General features: G+C 50.9%; 1 protein-coding gene across 1 annotated transcript in view; it reads left to right on the forward strand.

Moving 5' to 3' along the window:
• The first annotated feature begins 1,395 nt into the window (after positions 1-1,395).
• COL4A2 (collagen type IV alpha 2 chain) overlaps positions 1,396-15,491 on the forward strand; it is a 635,121-nt gene continuing 621,025 nt past the window's right edge. The window contains exon 1 of the mRNA XM_060080229.1: positions 1,396-1,401. The gene's annotated coding sequence lies outside the window, so the exon portion shown is untranslated. The remainder of the gene's footprint in view (positions 1,402-15,491) is intronic.

Genomic DNA, 15,491 nt, shown 5'->3' on the forward strand with positions numbered 1-15,491 from the left:
AGTCTGCGTCGGGAGGAGACTGTCCGTGAGGGAGGCCAGCACCAGGAGAGCTTACAGCTGGGGGACAATCCAGACAGGGTGCTGACAGGTGGGGAGAAAGCCCATGTCGGGGTGCAGTCTGGCGGAAGGCCAAACAGAAGCTGGAGGTTCCCGTGCAGGGGAGGGGCGGCTGCGGTGGGAGAGTGTGGCCAGGGAGGCTAACCATCAGGGAGTTACAAACACAGGAGGAAAGGTGATGCCAAGCCTGGGATGCTCAGCTTGAACTCGGGGTCTTCACTATGAGTAAGTATGCATAGAAACAAATGTGGATGGAGCTGTGGGTGCGTGCACGTGCGGTCAGCTTTGTCCACTGACACCGGCTCCCACTCCAGAGCTCGCTTCCAAATCCCATTCTCCCCTCGGGGGAAGCAGTGCTCCTCGGAGGCAAGGGCAGGGAAGGGCCAGGGTCCGTCTACAACCTGTCTTCATGCTGACAGTGAAGACGTGCCCAGAGAGTGATGGCACGTGGGCTCCACACTCAGATTCCCCCAAAGCTGGACACGTTGGAGCATCACGATAAGTGATGATAATAACAGATTAGACTCCACTGAGTGAAATGGAAACCACGAGTTCATACCAATAGAGGCAAATATGGAAATGAACAAAGTAAATGTTGGACAAGGAGCAGGTTATGCACAGTTTTTTTTGTTGTTTTTTTGCGGTACGCAGGCCTCTCACTGCTGCGGCCTCTCCCGTTGCGGAGCACAGGCTCCGGACGCGCAGGCTCAGCGGCCATGGCTCACGGGCCCAGCCGCTCTGCGGCATGTGGGATCTTCCCGGACCGGGGCACGAACCCGTGTCCCCTGCATAGGCAGGCGGACTCTCAACCACTGCGCCACCAGGGAAGCCCCTTATGCACAGTGTTAAGGTGGTTCCCACCTGACTCGTGTTAGTCACGAAGGGGATGAGGAGTGAAGATGCCAGCAGACGCCATCTCCTCAGGCCGTCAGTGACAGTCACCATCCCTCCTGGGTCCCTCCTGCCGGCCTCTGCAGGAGCTGCCAGCATTACGAGGGGCCAGCAGCAGCCCTAGGGTCTCCACAACGCCGGAAAACCTCACAGTCCAGGTCGCCAGAGTCAAAGGAAGGTCCAGGAGCTCCCTCGGGGTGGTGAAGACAAAAGAACCGTGACAACGAAATGCAACACGAGGTTCTGGAGCAGATCCTTTTGTTTTCAACCACTTTTTAGGGCAAACGTGAGTGCCATCTGGGGACTGGTGACGTACCGTGTGAAGTGTGATTTTGCCGGCTCTGTTGAGGTCATGGGGAGGATATTCGCATGTTTAGAAGATACAGACTGCAATGCTCCGGGATCGTAGGATGTCACAGAGGCAACTTTTTCTCAAAAGTTTCAGGAAGAAAATTATTTGGGTGGTACTTTCAACTTTTCTGTAAGGAGTTTTTGCTTGTTGAAAAACTCAGACTTTCTATAAGGGATTCCTTTATGCATGAAGGGAAGGTAAAAAAAATTTCGGATGAAAATAAGTCCCCGGACCCCTGGCAGCCTGTGCACCCGCATAGGGTCATACTGTCCCCAGTCCCCCAGCTGGCATGGAGCGTTCCCTGGTCACATGAGCGTGACCTGTGATGACACATGCGTGCTCTGGACTGCCAGCGCAGCGCACGGTGATGAAACCCCCTGCAGTGTGCCAGCGCCCTAAATAAAGGACGGTGAGACCCACAGATGACATCCCTGGGCTGCCAACCAGGAGGAAGGGAGAGGCTGACTGACGGCCAGAGCGGGTCAGGAAAGGTCTGCTTTGGGAGGCTGGCGAGATGAACTTCCAATGAGAAGCGATCAGGGGATCTCAGGACAGGGATAATGGCAAGACTAAAAATAACCAGAGCGGCTGGTCATGCTTGGTGCTAAATCCTCGGCTCCAACATCTCATGTGACCGTCGCCAGCATCCTGAGAAGTGAGTATAATTAGTGCCCCCGAGGGAGGAGGAAACCTGAGGCCCGGAAGGTTGAAGGACAAGGCACCTGTGACCTGCTAACTAGACTGACAGCAGCCAGCATCTCACGACACGTGCAAAGGTGGCTTCATTGTGCTGCACGCCTGAAACTCGCAGAGTGCTGTGTGTCGATTACAGCTCAAAGGAAAGTTAAAATATAGACAAACAAACAGCGTGGCTCTAGCCATTCTGCTATTTAAGCATCACAGTGGTCCTAGGAGGGGGCATGTATTCTCTGGCTCTCACAGATGAGGACCCCGAGGCAGCGATGCTGGGGCCTCCCCCAGGGTCACAGCCTCTGATGAGGGAGCTGGACACCCAGATTTCTCACTCACAGGCTGATCTCTGAGCCTGCCTGCCCCAGACTCCCAAGACCTGTGTTGAGGGCTGCTTTCACAGACACAGCCTTTCTCGCGGCAAAACTTGGTAGAAAGTCCTGGGAGCACGTTTCAACACCAGCAGCTTGACAGAGGGGAGGAGCGTCCCAGGGGTCACGCTCCACGGCCACCGGCCTTCTGCACAATTCCCTCCACTCCTCCTGGGAGCCGACAGCCTCCTCCTCTTTCCCCGCCTCGCCGACGTCCCTGCTGTGCTTTGAGTGACTCTCTGGAATCGTCACCTTCGAGGGGGTAAAGTCACATCTTGTCTTGCAAGTGGAACCACGCACCCAACACGGCCAGGATGAGGGGCCTGCGGGGTGGGCTCTGCGTCGGGCATCCTTGCTCTGGTTGAATAGCGATGACCTTCAGGCTAAACACAGAGCCATCGAATCCTCTAGGACCATCTCAGTGACTGTCACCAACGGATGCACAGGAGACACTCCCAGGCATGCAGGGGAGGCCGGGCAGCGGCCAGAGCCCCGTGGCCAGCCTGTTGCTGTCACCAGCCAGGCCATCTGGTTTTAACGTGGGGTTGATGCTGTGTCCCCCTCCCTCCCTCCCTGTGACTGAGATTGTCCCCTCCACGTCTAGCTGAGCGGGGAGGCTGGGGTCCGAGGGAGGGAGAGCCTGGGGAGGGCCGGCGCCTGGGGACAGCCCCAGGGGTCTCTCATCTACCCCTTGGTCCCCCTATACAGGCAGAGTCCCCATGATGCTGCAAAGGGAAGGAGACGGGGACCCCGTGTTCCCGGGAGCCGAGCCACCGGACCTGCAAGGACCATCCTGCACACACAGCCCTCTCTGAGAACAGGGCTTCGCACGTGTCTTAGGACAGGACACGAAAGGCTTGGATGAGAAGGGGTGGACCCCACGGCCCGGCCTCCACCGTGAGTCTGGGTGGATGCGTGATGCATCTCTACTCCTCAGCCCAGCTCTGCTCGGGGATCTTCCCTCTGCTGTGGCCCTCGGGAGGCAGGAGGCCAAATCTCAGTGCTTCTCTCTCTCTCAATAAAGATGGCAGCCACTCTGGCCACGCTGGGACGTGGTCTTGCACACTTGCACCTCCTCTGCTGCGTGTTTAGGCCCAAATGTTTAAAGCAGATGAGGGGTACAAAAGGAACACATAGTGTACAAAGTGCTGTAAAACACAAGGCGTAAACACTGTCACGCTTGGTACTTTTAGGAGCGCGAGGTGGGATGACCAGTAAATAAACTAGGGGCAAAGCCGCAGCTCTCGGATCTCCTTGTTAGCCTCTTCCAATAATCCATGGGCTGTTCATCCCTACCCACCCCAGACCTTCCGCTGTTCCCATGCACAATTCGAAGCCACCGTTTGGCTCACAGGGCACCCCTGACCTTAATAATGAGGACGAAAACACCGGCTCAGCACCATAACAAAGACTGTTTTCGTCTTTTATGGTATCACCCAATACAGGACACTGGCATTTCTCTGACTTTTCATTCATGATCCATAATCGTCACAAGATTCTTACTGTCATCAACAGAGGCCACAGGTCACTCAGTAGATCTGAGGTGTTTCATGGCCAAGGGCCGTCCTTCCTAACCCCTGAGGCTCACCAGTCAGGGCCCCGTGGAAGAGGGAAATAGAGACCCTAGGCTGGGCCCCAGAGGTTACCACCCAGTACGTCTCTATGGGGCCCCACTTCTCCGGGTTGAAATCTCTGACCCAGCAGTTTAAATAACTGTCCGCCTTTCCTCACCTGGTCAGGGTGATATTTTCTGGCCTTTATAGAAGGCTCCATTTCCCTCTGCATTAGTGGCTTCCTTACAATTCTAGAACAACACTCTAATTAACGGGAAGTGGACTCTGTCTACATGGCACCAAGCGACGTGCACGTGAAGTCATCAGATCTGCGTGGATAGAAATCAGGAAGCAGGAATCCTGAGGGGCGGGGTCCTTGTCAGCTACTGGGAGATTTGGGGTTTCTTCAAAGACAAGCTCTTGAGTTTTCACCGCTCAGTTACTGGCGGCTCTGAGAAGGCCTCACACGGGCTCTCCTGCCTTTTGGCCACATTCCCTCGTGTTTATCCCTCCCAAGTCAACCTGGCTGTAAACTCCTACTAACTAAAGGTCACTACGTTTGGATTCAGCCTCTCTCTCTGTCTCTCTTGGTTCCTTCTCTTAATGACACGTTTGACTTTAAAAGGAGAACACGGTTCTTTCACCAGCTCATCACGCAGTTCACTCCATTGTGAATCTTATTTCACATCCGAGGTCATCTAAGGGCTTCAGTGTCAGGTTGCCGGCCTGTGTGTGTCTCGTTCCCTAAATTCCCGTGACCTTGTCTCTCTGGCCTGTCTCAAACGCACAGCTCTCCCTCCGGTGGAAACTGAGATCCTTGTGCGAGGCCCTGTATGGAGGATGGCTTTTGATTTTCTGTTCTCAAGTGCGTGCAACCAAAACAAGAGCATCCTGACGCGGTGGATCTGCGGTGGTGGCTGAGTGCCGGCCTCTGGGCTCCTGCGGGCTCAGCACTGTTTCCCAGGGGCTGCGGAGCAGCGTTTCCGCCACCAAATCCATTTGGCTCTATTTAGGAACTAAGTACAGGAAGGTAGTTATTGTACGAGATTAGTTTCCTGTAGGCCATAAATTGGCAGTCGCAGAAAAATACAGGATGAATTTATTAGCGTGCAAGGTCAGCTAAGAGGAAGGCGAGGCCGGCGAGGGTGCTGTTTTCTTTCTTTGAACCCACCTCCCAAACCCAGCCAGGCTGAAAAAGACCCTTTAACTACTTAATTACTTCTTAATAGTTTTAAGCAAATTCAAAAGACTGTGCCCGCCTTTGCTAAGTGCCTGGGGTAGAGCTGCCTGGAATATGTCAGGAATTCCTGTTGGGACCGGAGTTTCTGAAACCCGATTAAAAGCCCCTGCAATCTATGGCCTTGTGAGAGGGGGGTTTTCTTTCCGTTTTTGTTTTTTGTTTTTTTTTGGTTGGGGTGCAGGGGGAGGAAGCCTTAGCTGTTGTTGATTGGCTAGGTATTTACTTTGACCCTAGATTTTTATATTTGGGAATCAAATAGCAGCTTCTAACGGTTAAAAAAAAATTCAAGTCAAAAATGTAATTGTTTCCAACCAGCGATATGCTCATGTGACAAATGTCCCTGCAGATATTTGCTTTAGAAAGAACAAGTCACTTTTTTTTTAAAGTGATTACTTCCTTGAAAACACAGAGTTGCAGGTAGCCGCAAAGGTGGGTTACATTCCTTGTAAAGACACTTGTACGTTCTGAGAGATCCTTGGCTAGCCGAGCCTCCCCGGGTTGGAGTCGTAATCCTCCCTGTTCCCTTTGGATATTTTTCCAAATGCCTTCAAGCTGTCAGGTAAAATTAGGCCCCACTGGTATGAGATGTAGTATTTGGAGCCGGTTTTCTAACGCTTTTGCGTGAAAGGCTGTAATTCACATTTTAATTATACTGGAGATCTACAGTGACTTATGGAACACCCTTCCCCCTCCGTTACCCTGAGGCCCTGGCCCACAAACTCCCCACCCCGTGCTCCTCTGCGGTGTCACAGGGTGGAGGGCAGGGCAGGGATTGAGGAAGAAGGTAAAACAGCTCAGTCCTTCCCACCCCTTTCCCAGCACATGACAGCCCTGTAACGTCTCCAATTTCTTAGGGAACCACAGCACTTTATGTAGCAAAAAGACCAGATGATCAACCTGTCTTCACTTAGCAAGGGCCCGGTTAACATTTACGGAAGGAGCCTCGTATGTTCCCCGGGGTTTGCTGCCCGCTGTCCCCTGGGGCAGCCCCTGCTGTGCCCTGCAGCCTTGGGGGCCTGTCACAGTCTGCCCTGGACAGCCTGCAGGAGTTGGAGTAGAGAGAGGGGTCCCGAGCTGCATCCAGTTCAGAGGTTCAGACAGGCACCTGGGCTGCGCTTCCTGATGGTTCCAAGAAGGTCAGGGCTCAATTGAATTGTGTCCACTTGTCCAGGCCATGCTGCCTTTAGGAAAACGTCTGAGAAAACGTCTCCTACAATCGGGTCTTACTCAGATGTTCTAGGTCTGCTCCGTGGCACCCTGCCCCAGAGCCCAGGTGAAGAGCCCCGGGGCACGTGAGCCAACCTTGGTTCCATGGCCACCTGCTCGGCCCTGCTGGGGGTAGGGCTGCTGGCGCTGTTCCTCCGTCCTGTGATTTGTTGAAGGTTTGGATAATAGCAGCTTGGCTGGACATTTGATCTTCCTTCCCTCCCCCGAGGAGACAAGGGTCTGAGGCGAGTATAAGCCTCCACGTATGTGTCTGGCATCAGCTGGGGTCAAGCCAGACTCAACCTCCTGTGACCTCCCGTGAGCCAATTATCACAAAAGAAATCCAGAAATTGAGGGGGAAGTTCACATCCTAAATTGTGCCAGCGAGAGCCTTCCCAAGGCCACCCGGGGCCAGACCCTGGTTGGCAGTGTCCTCAGGCTCAGCAGGGCTTGTCACCACGCAGCCCAGATCCACGGTCCCCAAAACAAAGATGATGCTCCCTTCCCGTGTTGCTCTGAAGTCAGTTTTAGCCAATCCTGTAAACCTCAATCCAGCAAATATTTAGACCTCATAATAGCCACGGGCCCAACTCTGCTCTGGAGACTGTCTGCCCTCAGTTGTCCAGAGCAGAGTTGTTAGCGAACGGGTAAGGTTTAGGGTACAGGTGAGGGTACGGAAACGTGTTAGGGTCAGGGTACGTGTCAGGGTATGGGTTAGTGTATGGGTTAGGATTAGGGTATGGGTTAGGGTAAGCGTTAGGGTTAGGGTTAGGGTTAGGGTTAGCAAACGGGTAAGGTTTAGGGTACAGGTGAGGGTACGGAGACATGTTATGTTTAGGGTACGTGTTAGGGTACGGGTTAGTGTTCATGTACGGTTTAGGATTAGGGTACGGGTTAGGGTAAGAGTTAGTGTTAAGGTTAGGTTTATGGTTAGGGTTAGGGTTAGGGTTAGGGTACAGGTGAGGGTACGGAAACGTGTTAGGGTCAGGGTACATGTTAGGGTATGGGTTAGTGTTAGTGTACGGGTTAGGATTAGGGTACGGTTTAGGGTAAGCGTTAGGTTAGGGTTAGGGTTAGGGTTAGGGTTAAGGTTAGCGAACGGGTAAGGTTTAGGGTACAGGTGAGGGTACGGAAATGTGTTAGGGTTAGGGTACGTGTTAGGGCACGGGTTAGTGTTAGTGGACGTGTTAGGATTAGAGTACGGGTTAGGGTAAGAGTAGAGTTAGGGTCCGTAGAGTTAGGGTCAGTAGAGTTAGGGTCAGTAGAGTTAGGGTCGCTAACTCTGCTCTCCACAACTGAGAGAAGACAGTCCCACCCTGGAGCTCCAGGATTTCTTTGTCAGGCACCTTCAGAGAAAAGCTTAGCTCCCAATTCTGTTCTTGTAGAAAGCAAAAAAATAGGGTGGGGGGGAGAATTTTTCACTCAGATCCAGGAATCTTTTTTTTTTTTTTAACATTTTTTTGGAGTATAATTGCTTTACAATGCTGTGTTAGTTTCTGCTTTATAACAAAGTGAATCAACTATACATATACATATATCCCCGTATCCCCTCCCTCTTGCATCTCCCTCCCACCCTCCCTATCCCACCCCTCTAGGTGGTCACAAAGCACCGAGCTGATCTCCCTGTGCTATGCGGCTGCTTCCCACTAGCTAGCTATTTTACATTTGGGAGTGGATATATGTCCATGCCACTCTCTCACTTCGTCCCAGCTTACCCTTCCCCCTCCCCATGTCCTCAAGTCCATTCTCTACATCTCTGTCTTTATTCCTGTCCTGCCCCTAGGTTCTTCATATCCTTTTTTTTTTTAGATTCCATATATACGTGTTAGCATACAGTATTTGTTTTTCTCTTTCTGATTTACTTCACTCTGTATGACAGACTCTAGGTCCATCCACCTCACTACAAATAACTCAATTTCGTTTCTTTTTATGGCTGAGTAATAGTCCATTGTAGATATGTGCCGCATCTTCTTTATCCATTCATCTGTCGATGGACACTTAGGTTGCTTCCATGTCCTGGCTATTGTAAATAGAGCTGCAAAGAACATTGCGGTACAGAGCCAGAAATCTTTGTGACAAACTTCAAAAATGGTTCAGCAAACTCTCGCAAGACATGTGGATTAGGGTGCACTGAGCTGGATAAGAGTAGAAAACACACAAGCCTAGGAGGGAGGAACCGCTGCCCTCTTCCCAGCTCCGGGCTGCATCTGCGAGAACAGCATAGCATCGCTGGGGCGGAGGGTGGGAGGGCATTTCCTCCTCTGTAAACCCACAGAGAGGCCTCGCCTCCATCTCCAGTGACACTTCCTCCAACTGGTGGGTGATGTGGCTATGGGGCCAGCTGAGCATATGCGGTGGCTTCGGCTGGACTGAATCTTCTCACTCAACACGACCAGGCCCACCATGGACTCTGCCCAGCTGCCATGCTGCATCCATTTGGTCCTGTTGAGTTCCCAGTCATGTCAAGGCGAGAGCCCCTCGACCCTACAAGGGTTATTCTGGGCGTGACCCCGCAAGGTACTCAGCCTATGATCATCGCGTGACTGTGAACTTGTGAGGCCAGGGATGGAAGGGAGGAAACAGAATCCTTAGGACCACTATGGAGACTGCTCCATGGCTTGAAAGATGATCAGAAACTAAAGGGTGATTCTTTCCACCCCCCACATACCCTCCCACATGCCATGGCTGGCTCTCCTCTCGGTGCAGAGAAGGTGCTGCCATGTCCTGGAGCTAGAAAATGCTTCCCCCCTCGGTGAGTTCAGAAGACGCTGTGTTTCCCCAGTGCAGAGAGCGCATCTCAGGGAAAGACTGAAAATAGCAAGGATAGACCAACAGCCACCTATGCCAAGGGCACCGTCAAAGCCACTTCTAGGTCTACAGAACAGACAGAACCCAGGCAGGACAAGAACACAGCAAAGTGACACCACTGAGTAAGTATACAAATCACCAAAGAAACACAGGAGCATTGGGGAAAGGGCAGGGGGACAATCCAGGCATTATGGTGTTGGGATAAATACATTTGAAAAAAACTGCATATTGCATCGGTCATTTAAAAAATAATCACCTTATTATAAAACCAGAGAAACAAAATGTGGTCTATTGTACAATGGAATACTACCCAACCATAAAAAGAATGAAGTACTGATACACACGGATAAGCCCTGAAACATTATCTAAGTGAAAGAAGCCAGGCAGGAAAGGCCACATGGTGTATGATTCTATTTATCTGAAATTTCCAGAATGCCCACGTTAATAGAGATGGAAAGTAGAAGGGTGGTTGCCAGAAGCTGGGGGTAGAGAAGAATGGGGAGTGACCGCAGATGGACGCGGGGCTTCCTCTGGGGTGATGTAAGTGTTCTTGAATGAGGTAGTGTTGATGGTTGCTCAACTTCGTGAATACACTAAAGACAACTGACTATGCTTTGAAGGGGTAGCTATTACGATACCTGGATCATAACTCAAAAGAAATAAACTAAAATAAATGAGGGGCAGTGGCAGATGGGAACAGCAATGACTTCTCTTATCCATTATGCCTTCAAACAAGGCCTCGACATTGCACCACTTTCATGCAATCATCTTTTTGGAGGCAAAGGTCACTGGGATTTGGACGAGGACCCAACATTACAATAAAACTTTCTAGAGGACCTGGTCTTACTCAGTTTCCTGGCTAAGGCACGTGTCCCTCTGAGTTTCAGTTTGAATGAACCTGCAGTGGAAATAAGAAGCATCTAGAAAGAACCTCCAACTTGGCCAAGACCTTAATTGTTTGAATAACTTTGGCCTGGAAACTACGCACGTTCGTCTATTTCATAACTAATCCTCAACTCAGTGAACTGTGTTTGCAGTTAACTCGTGTCAGGGGATTTGCCTTCTGCTGTCTATAGGAGAGCGCAGCCTTGCCAGCTTGGGCTGGATTGGTAGGCAAGCAGATTTCTCAACCTAGGTATACTTGCTAACTCTCTGTGCACATGTCCATGGCCTGATGGCAACAGAGTCCCCGGGTCACATCCCCAGTTTCCACATCAGTAAATGTTGAGTAAGAAATTATGTTTCTTAATTGCTTAGACACCAAAGACAGACATACAGGGGAAACGGCACGATGTCCCTGTCACCACAGATCTTGAAGACATGAAGTGGACCTAAAGGAATAAGAGTATGAATAGACAAGGGAGACTCATTCTCGCCAATCCTCAGGCATCGCAATGGCTCGGCCCTTTCTTGCGGACCCCACTCAACAGTGGCAGGAAAAAGAGACAAAGGCACAGATCCATACGGGCCACAGCTCTGTTAGAACTCACCCACAGATGTCTGACCCTTCCTGCGCGTATGGTCCAGGCACAGGCTCCTCTTTGCTTTTGGACCCCCTTCCCCTCATTCTCTGATTGCAGCTCACCCCGAGCATCATTCTGTTGACTCTTCAAGCGCCTCTGGGAGAGGCTTACCCTCAAAGCTCTCAGCCTCAAAGGAAACAAGCAAATGAATTCCCTCCGCATCGCGTAGACTATCCTCAGGGAGAGTGCCCACCTGATAAGACTTGAACGGAGGAGCACGGTGAGGACTGGGGGGAGGTTCGTTGGCTGGTTGCTCTCTATCTCGGTGGTCTCTGACTGATCCATCCCTCCCTCCCCGAGATTCCAGGACCTAGACGAACAAGCCTACCACGTGTGTGCTGAGTTAACAAATGAAGGTGAACAGCCTTTCATAGCTCATATTTGAGACTTACATACAATGAAGTTGTAGGCCCCAGAGCTCCTTAAATGCTAAGAACTATGATTTCCAATCCAGAAGCTTTCACCCCGATGGTGAGCCTGTAGCTGGGAGCCGGAGGACCTGGGCTTGAATCCTGGCTGCTGCTGATGGTCTGCTGACCTCAGCAGGGATATGACTGCTCTGAAGCTGAGGTTCCCAGTCTCTAAGGCAACAGGATCAGAGGGAGACAGATGGCCAGACAAGCTGAGGTGGAAAAGGCTGGGATTCCAGGAGACAGTGTGCAAAGCGGACATGCAGACAAAAGGACAGCAGGTGGGAGGGATGCTGATTTGAAGGTGAGAGTGAGCTCACATGTTCTGAGTGGTTCATGTCAAAGGTCAAAGCAGGTGCTCAGGCAGGGAGGGATACCTTGCAGTTGACAGGGAGGGACAGGCGTTCTGCTGCTGTCAGAAGGACTGGACCAGAATGGGGGCATCACCTGCCTAGAAATGAAGGCTGAAGCCTTAGAAATGGGTGTGATGGCTCTAGGAGAGAGTGGATCAAGAAATGAGGGTCAAGGAAGGACCCCAGGAGAGCAACCACCTCTCAGGGTCGGAGGGGGAGAAGAGTCAGAGGAAGCAAGAGAGGATGAAGGGCCAGGTGACCCCAGGGTGTCCGGAGCCTGCGGGTGAGGGGCTTTCCAGAAGAGGAGAGCCGACAGGGCAGGGATGGAAGGGCAACAGGGCAAGGACAGGCCCTGAGAAGATGGGACAATGGTGTGGTCCCTAGGGACACTCAGGAGAGCAATTCAGTTACTCAAGGCGTGGAGGCGAGGAGATGGTAAGGAACAGCACATGGGTCTATGGCTCCCACACTACAGTGCTGCTCAAGGGTGGTCCCCAGGCCAGCAGAATCAGCAACACCCGATAGAAACGCGGATGATGAGGCCCCACCCCGGACCTGCTGGGTCTGCATCTCAGGGCTGGGCAACCTGTGTGTGGTGTGTGTCTATGAGTGTGTGTGAGGGCATCCGAGTGGGTGTATGATGTGTACGATATGTGTGGGGTGTGAGTGTGTAAGTGTGTGTGAGACCCGGTTGGGGGAGGTGGAATCTTTCTATTTGAAAAAAAAAAATCTTTGAGAAAACATATAACAAAAAGCTACCGTTAATTCAGCAATGTTTGAATACGGTTTATAGTCAGTTGGTCATGAGAATATCTACAGATATCTGTAAAATAGTACATTTGTATCCTGTACAGAGAGGTACGAGCAAAATTGCGGAAATCCAAATACGATTGGTGGATTTTGTTGATGCCAACTTCCTGGTTGTGATATTTTACTACAGGTTTGCAAAATGCCACCATTAGAGGAATCTGGGCAAAGGGCATATGGGGTGTCTCTGTATTATTTCTTACAATTGCATGTGAATCTACAATATCTGAATAAAAACTTCTATGAAAACTAGGGATCTTGGGTCATGGCTTTATGTATTTTTTAATTTAATTGTTTTAAAGACCAACTTTTTATACCTTTCACTGCAGTGGCATGCAGTACAATGAATGCAAATGCTGCTTGCTAACACAACGATTAGTCACCACAAAGACAAACAGCAGTTAGAAGGATAAGTCAAAGAGAAACATCAGTGAAATTAGAAGAGCAAAACCACATCCAGATGGATGAAGCAGCAGATGAGAAAGATGACAAAACAGGAGAATCCATCCAGATACATATATTAGATAAATATGAGATACTCAAATCCTTGCTGGAAAATTAAGATAGATTCAAAGCCCTTTATTATAGTATTTATAAATCTTCCACTTATAATAAAAACTCCACTACACTATTCAATTAATTTCTTTGTTATCTCCAGAAGCGTTATAATGTAGGGCTAAAGAAAAAAGCACAGTTAAATTATGCTCAAAACCCACACAAGCCTTATTTATAAATTATGTTCCACATAGAATTCTTTCCCGTTATACCCTGAACAATTGTAACATTAGATGCCAACTTGGCTAAGTTCTCTCTCTTAACTGCCAGGTTGTCTCAGTAAGGTTCACCCTGGCCACCCTGTTTAATAGCACAGACCCCCTACCCTCTGGGGCCTTCCCTACCCTCTCACCTGGCTCTACTTTGTCTTGTTTCAACAGCACTTATCATATCCTAACATTTATTATGTCTACAGTTATCATCTGTCTTCCTTTCTAGAAAATCAGCTTTATGAAGGCAAAGATTTTCTGGGGGTGGGTTGGGATGGGTGGAGGAGACATACACTGATGTACCTACAACAGAGTTGGTGCACAATGAATATCTGTTTACTGAATGAATGCATTTTAAGCATTCAATGGTCTTATTTTTACTTCAAAGTTTTTGGGTAGAGACTAAAAAGAAAAATAAGGAAAGCTTTGTATGTGGCTTGTCCCTTCTGGGGGCACTGCTATGCAGACAGCGTGACATGAGCATTCAAGCCAAGGTGGAAGCAGAGGGTCAGCCTTCCATCCCCATGGGGGTGACACTGGCCACCTGCTGTGGGGAGAATATGGTGATGAATGCAGCAGGGTATTGAAATAAGACCTAGACAAGGCCATGTCCTCGGCAGCTTACAGTCCAGAAGGGGTGCAGAAACACATCCATGAATGAAGACTACAAAACTGTGAGAGATGGAGGTGAAAGTTACACGATTCTGCAACAGAGAGTTCTGACTTCCAGGGGGATTCCCATGGGATGCACTTGAAGATGGAGGGGACATTCTGCAGGAGGACACCTGGGCAAAGGCATGAAGCTGCCCCTGGGTGGCCCCTAGGAGGAGCTTTGTCTGAAGCAGAGAAGGTGTCAAGAGAAGGCGGAGACATCATGGTGGGCACAGATAAAGGGCCAGAATGACACACAGTTAACTAGAAAATGTGCATTTATAATGAAAGAGCTTAAACCGTGGGGAGCCTGTGCCTCCAGGTCTGGAGCCAGGATCGGGAGAGAGGGGAGGGGACCAGGGCTACTGTCTCCAAGGAGAACCGTCTGCAAGTGTGTCCACAGCTCTTCCCCTCCCCCAGCGGGATCCAGAGCCACACCCGGGGCCCCTGGAGACCCTAAATGCTCCTTCGATGTCTCACTTGGGGATGGGGGACCAGGGGCTGGAGAACCATGCTTTCTCCAGAACTCCACATTCTTTACACCTGGCCACACACACGCACTGCCTGGAAAGTTCTGAAAACCAACTAGTTCAAAGGTCCTCTTTCTTTCTTCCAAAAAGTTCCTTTTTCTCCCCCAAAACAGTTACTTCAAGCAAAAGTTACTTCGGGACCGAAATGGTGTCTTTCAAACAGTGCCTGACTCAGCCACTTTCCATTTCCTACTAGAATACCTATGAAAACACAGAAAAGGAGAAAAACACAGCCCAGAGAACTAGGACGGCCCGTCCACCCACCGCCAGAATCTGGGAGACACGCCAACGGAGAAGCAGGACAATGCAAGCGGGTTGAGAAACAGCCCTCAGCCCTGCCAGCCGGGGCCCAGGATCCAAAACCCAGCAGCCGGGGTTGGTGGTGCAGGGCCGGCCCTTCCCGCGTCTGCCCTCCCACGGGCTCCTCATCACCGAGGAAAGCCGCTTGTCCATCCTCCTCCAGCACAGCCACTATTTTTTGAGGAAAGTAGATTGATAACTAACATAGAATTGATGGTCTGCGATGTAAACCTGTTGTAAAACCAAGGAGAACATGACGGATGTCTCCCCTCCCCCAGCCCGTGCAGGCTTCCTCTCTCTCCAGCCTCCAGTCCACGTGGACCTGCGGTCACCTCCGCAAACCCACCATCAACCCCAACACTCAGCGCCCTAGTCTTCACCTGGGTCCCTAGAAAGGTTTCCCTCCTCTGGTGTGGCCCCATCCCAGTGAACCCTGCACTGCAACCAACAGGGTCTCCATAAATGCCAATGGGAACACCCCTCTCGAGGTCTCCCAGAGCCACAGGCTAAAGCTGGAGCTCCCCTTGCTCCCCTCCCCTCCCCCTAGGCCACCCCTGGACCACCTTGTCCTCCGAAATTCCCTCCTGCTAAAACCTCCCTGGATACGCCAAGCTTGAACTCAGCCCCTCAGCGCTGAGTCTTCGTCTTGTCTGTCTGCCTAGAATGTTCCCGCCCCCTCTCTCCCCCTGCACCTGACCCATTCCTTCTCATCCTTGAAGGCACAGCTCAAGGAAAACTTCCGCAACAGCCAATGATGGGAGAACTTTCCGGCACAGCACGCGCTGAAGACCTCCGTCAGACGATTTCACCGGCACAGCTGGGCCATGATCCGTTTCTCTTGTCTCCTGCATGGCGGCCCCTGGAGGAAACTTCAGTCATTCATTCAAAAGGGATTTATTCAGCCCTAGTACATACCAGGCACTCACTGGGCACCCTCGCCAGGCACACAGCAGTGAAGGCACAAGTTCTGGAATTTTGATGTTTA

Source organism: Mesoplodon densirostris, chromosome 17, assembly GCF_025265405.1.
Source record: "Mesoplodon densirostris isolate mMesDen1 chromosome 17, mMesDen1 primary haplotype, whole genome shotgun sequence".
NCBI classification, from domain to species: Eukaryota; Metazoa; Chordata; class Mammalia; order Artiodactyla; family Ziphiidae; genus Mesoplodon; species Mesoplodon densirostris.